The sequence below is a fragment of the Callionymus lyra genome, chromosome 3 (genome assembly GCF_982586985.1).
Source record: "Callionymus lyra chromosome 3, fCalLyr1.hap1.1, whole genome shotgun sequence".
Taxonomy (NCBI): Eukaryota; Metazoa; Chordata; class Actinopteri; order Syngnathiformes; family Callionymidae; genus Callionymus; species Callionymus lyra.
Genome location: NC_141820.1, coordinates 6,136,447 through 6,142,127, shown reverse-complemented (window position 1 = coordinate 6,142,127; position 5,681 = coordinate 6,136,447).

The following is a 5,681-nucleotide window of genomic DNA, read 5'->3' as shown; positions in this document are numbered from 1 at the left end:
TGATGATGGTGGAAGAACTTTCTCTTCAAGACAATCATGGACTCAGTGTCCCAGCAAGCCAGGGAGGGCTGCTCTGTTTGTTGACATCTAGTGGAGATCATCATCAAAGTGAAGTCTTCTGAGACTGGGACCACCTCCAGAGAAGAACCAGCAGAACTGGAACATCCCATAATAATCGTGAGGAGATGACTGTCACATTTGATTGACACCAGTGTGTCCATATCAAGTCAGCAGCTAAACTAGCATGTAGCTAACATGATGTTTCTTCATGTTGTTGAAACATCTCTGCGTTCATCTCCACCATCATCCAGGTGAGATGCTGCACTGAGATCTTCTCACTCCACTGAGAACGTGATGATCTTCATTTGCACTCTCAAGTCAAAGAGTGAAAAGAGTGAATGAATGAGTGTGAGATGATGAGGAAAGTCAACATTGCTGCTTCTACATCTGCACGGAGGCTCCTCACCAGCTGCTGCTGGACACCATGTTGGTGACCAGTGTTCTGGGCAGTGACCTGGACTTGATGAAGCTCCATCAGCAGATTCAAGTGTAACATGAAGTCACCAACATCACAACTGCTCCACGAGAAGCTGACAGAGTTGAGGAGTTCTCATCCATCAATCAAATCAAACTTACACTTCTCATGTCCAGATGTTGATCTCTGTGGTCCACGATCCAGCCTGGAGGAAGAAACATTGAGAAGATCAGATTCATTTGACTTCAGATGTTTCATGACTTCATGCTGCTAAGTGGACGTTCTTTCATGACTGTGTTGACCACAACAAAGATGGATCTAGAAACACTCGCTCAGTCTCCACTGTCTCCTTGTTCTTCCACTGGTGTCCAGCAGGAGAACATGGAGAAGCTCTGAGAGTTTGATTCATGTGCTCAGTTCAGATGAAGAGTCTGAGGAGCGTCACACACTCACATCTCTCTGCTTCTGATCACATGTTCAGTCTGAAGATCTTTGGAGCTCAGTCAGTGAGTTCTGCTGCTCCGTCCATACCTGAGAGTCTCCAGCCTCCAGTCTGGACTCTCCAGTCCAGCAGACAGCAGCTCCAGTCCTGGTCCTCCTGGATCGTTGCGGCTCAGGTCCAGCTCTCTCAGATGGGACGGGTTAGATGTCAGAGCTGAGGCCAGAGAAGAACAACCTCCTGCTGAGATCTGACAGCTTGACAGACTGTAATGAAGGAGAAACAGTTTCATTAAATCATGAGACCAGAAGAACTGAAGACATGATGTTCTGACCTGAGAGTCTCCAGGTGACAGTGTGGACTCTTCAGTCCAGCAGACAGCAGCTCCACTCCTGGATCCTTCAGGTCGTTGTGACTCAGGTCCAGTTGAGTCAGACTAGAGGACGGAGAGCTGAGGACTGAGGACAGAAGTGAACAACTTCTCTCTGTCAGCCAACAGTAGTTCAGCCTGTGAAAGAGACGGAAACGTCAACAAGTGACTTTTTCTCTATTTTGACTTGAAAGACTTGATTTGAGGAAACACTGAACTCTTTACATTCATAAGATCATCACATGATTGTGTGAATATTTGAAGACTTTTCTATCAATCAGGATCAACTTGATCAAACACATGAAATAATGATGTTTTCATCAGTTCAACACTTTCCTGACTTTGTTTCATTATTTATAAAAGTGTCACATGATACACAGAGACTGTTGTGAGAGGATTGATGTTGTTTTTATACCAGAAACAAACACAAGAGAAGAAGAAAAACTAAAGTCACAATAGAAATAAATGAATAAAAGTGATTTATGACTCGAGACTTGACTTAAACTAGTGATTTATGACTCGAAACTTGACTCAAACTAGTGATTTATGACTCGAAACTTGACTCAAACTAGTGATTTATGACTCGAGACTTGACTCAAACTAGTGATTTATGACTCGAAACTTGACTCAAACTAGTGATTTATGACTCGAGACTTGACTCAAACTAGTGATTTATGACTCGAGACTTGACTCAAACTAGTGATTTATGACTCGAGACTTGACTCAAACTAGTGATTTATGACTCGAAACTTGACTCAAACTAGTGATTTATGACTCGAGACTTGACTCAAACTAGTGATTTATGACTCGAGACTTGACTCAAACTAGTGATTTATGACTCGAAACTTGACTCAAACTAGTGATTTATGACTCGAAACTTGACTCAAACTAGTGATTTATGACTCGAGACTTGACTCAAACTAGTGATTTATGACTCGAAACTTGACTCAAACTAGTGATTTATGACTCGAGACTTGATTCAAACTAGTGATTTATGACTCGAAACTTGACTCAAACTAGTGATTTATGACTCGAGACTTGATTCAAACTAGTGATTTATGACTCGAAACTTGACTCATACTAGTGATTTATGACTCGAGACTTGACTCAAACTAGTGATTTATGACTCGAAACTTGACTCAAACTAGTGATTTATGACTCGAAACTTGACTCAAACTAGTGATTTATGACTCGAGACTTGACTCAAACTAGTGATTTATGACTCGAAACTTGACTCAAACTAGTGATTTATGACTCGAGACTTGATTCAAACTAGTGATTTATGACTCGAAACTTGACTCAAACTAGTGATTTATGACTCGAGACTTGATTCAAACTAGTGATTTATGACTCGAAACTTGACTCAAACTAGTGATTTATGACTCGAGACTTGATTCAAACTAGTGATTTATGACTCGAGACTTGACTCAAACTAGTGATTTATGACTCGAAACTTGACTCAAACTAGTGATTTATGACTCGAGACTTGATTCAAACTAGTGATTTATGACTCGAAACTTGACTCAAACTAGTGATTTATGACTCGAGACTTGATTCAAACTAGTGATTTATGACTCGAAACTTGACTCAAACTAGTGATTTATGACTCGAGACTTGATTCAAACTAGTGATTTATGACTCGAGACTTGACTCAAACTAGTGATTTATGACTCGAAACTTGACTCAAACTAGTGATTTATGACTCGAAACTTGACTCAAACTAGTGATTTATGACTCGAAACTTGACTCAAACTAGTGATTTATGACTCGAGACTTGACTCAAACTAGTGATTTATGACTCGAAACTTGACTCAAACTAGTGATTTATGACTCGAGACTTGATTCAAACTAGTGATTTATGACTCGAAACTTGACTCAAACTAGTGATTTATGACTCGAGACTTGATTCAAACTAGTGATTTATGACTCGAAACTTGACTCAAACTAGTGATTTATGACTCGAGACTTGATTCAAACTAGTGATTTATGACTCGAGACTTGACTCAAACTAGTGATTTATGACTCGAGACTTGATTCAAACTAGTGATTTATGACTCGAGACTTGACTCAAACTAGTGATTTATGACTCGAGACTTGATTCAAACTAGTGATTTATGACTCGAAACTTGATTCAAACTAGTGATTTATGACTCGAGACTTGACTCAAACTAGTGATTTATGACTCGAGACTTGACTCAAACTAGTGATTTATGACTCGAGACTTGACTCAAACTAGTGATTTATGACTCGAAACTTGACTCAAACTAGTGATTTATGACTCGAAACTTGACTCAAACTAGTGATTTATGACTCGAAACTTGACTCAAACTAGTGATTTATGACTCGAAACTTGACCCAAACTAGTGATTTATGACTCGACACTTGACTCACACTAGTGATTTATGACTCGAAACTTGACTCAAACTAGTGATTTATGACTCGAAACTTGACTCAAACTAGTGATTTATGACTCGAAACTTGACTCAAACTAGTGATTTATGACTCGAAACTTGACTCAAACTAGTGATTTATGACTCGAAACTTGACTCAAACTAGTGATTTATGACTCGAAACTTGACTCAAACTAGTGATTTATGACTCGACACTTGACTCACACTAGTGATTTATGACTCGAAACTTGACTCAAACTAGTGATTTAAGACTCGAAACTTGACTCAAACTAGTGATTTATGACTCAAGACTTGACTCAAACTAGTGATTTAAGACTCGAAACTTGACTCAAACTAGTGATTTAAGACTCGAAACTTGACTCAAACTAGTGCTTTAAGACTCGAAACTTGACTCAAACTAGTGATTTATGACTCGAGACTTGACTCAAACTAGTGATTTATGACTCGAGACTTGACTCAAACTAGTGATTTAAGACTCGAAACTTGACTCAAACTAGTGATTTATGACTCGAGACTTGACTCAAACTAGTGATTTAAGACTCGAAACTTGACTCAAACTAGTGATTTAAGACTCGAAACTTGACTCAAACTAGTGATTTATGACTCAAGACTTGACTCAAACTAGTGATTTAAGACTCGAAACTTGACTCAAACTAGTGATTTAAGACTCGAAACTTGACTCAAACTAGTGATTTATGACTCGAGACTTGATTCAAACTAGTGATTTATGACTCGAGACTTGACTCAAACTAGTGATTTATGACTCGAGACTTGACTCAAACTAGTGATTTAAGACTCGAAACTTGACTCAAACTAGTGATTTAAGACTCGAAACTTGACTCAAACTAGTGATTTAAGACTCGAAACTTGACTCAAACTAGTGATTTATGACTCGAAACTTGACTCAAACTAGTGATTTATGACTCGAGACTTGATTCAAACTAGTGATTTATGACTCGAGACTTGACTCAAACTAGTGATTTATGACTCGAAACTTGACTCAAACTAGTGATTTATGACTCGAGACTTGATTCAAACTAGTGATTTATGACTCGAAACTTGACTCAAACTAGTGATTTATGACTCGAGACTTGACTCAAACTAGTGATTTATGACTCGAGACTTGACTCAAACTAGTGATTTATGACTCGAGACTTGACTCAAACTAGTGATTTATGACTCGAAACTTGACTCAAACTAGTGATTTATGACTCGAAACTTGACTCAAACTAGTGATTTATGACTCGAAACTTGACTCAAACTAGTGATTTATGACTCGAAACTTGACCCAAACTAGTGATTTATGACTCGACACTTGACTCACACTAGTGATTTATGACTCGAAACTTGACTCAAACTAGTGATTTATGACTCGAAACTTGACTCAAACTAGTGATTTATGACTCGAAACTTGACTCAAACTAGTGATTTATGACTCGAAACTTGACTCAAACTAGTGATTAATGACTCGAAACTTGACTCAAACTAGTGATTTATGACTCGAAACTTGACTCAAACTAGTGATTTATGACTCGACACTTGACTCACACTAGTGATTTATGACTCGAAACTTGACTCAAACTAGTGATTTAAGACTCGAAACTTGACTCAAACTAGTGATTTATGACTCAAGACTTGACTCAAACTAGTGATTTAAGACTCGAAACTTGACTCAAACTAGTGATTTAAGACTCGAAACTTGACTCAAACTAGTGCTTTAAGACTCGAAACTTGACTCAAACTAGTGATTTATGACTCGAGACTTGACTCAAACTAGTGATTTATGACTCGAGACTTGACTCAAACTAGTGATTTAAGACTCGAAACTTGACTCAAACTAGTGATTTATGACTCGAGACTTGACTCAAACTAGTGATTTAAGACTCGAAACTTGACTCAAACTAGTGATTTAAGACTCGAAACTTGACTCAAACTAGTGATTTATGACTCAAGACTTGACTCAAACTAGTGATTTAAGACTCGAAA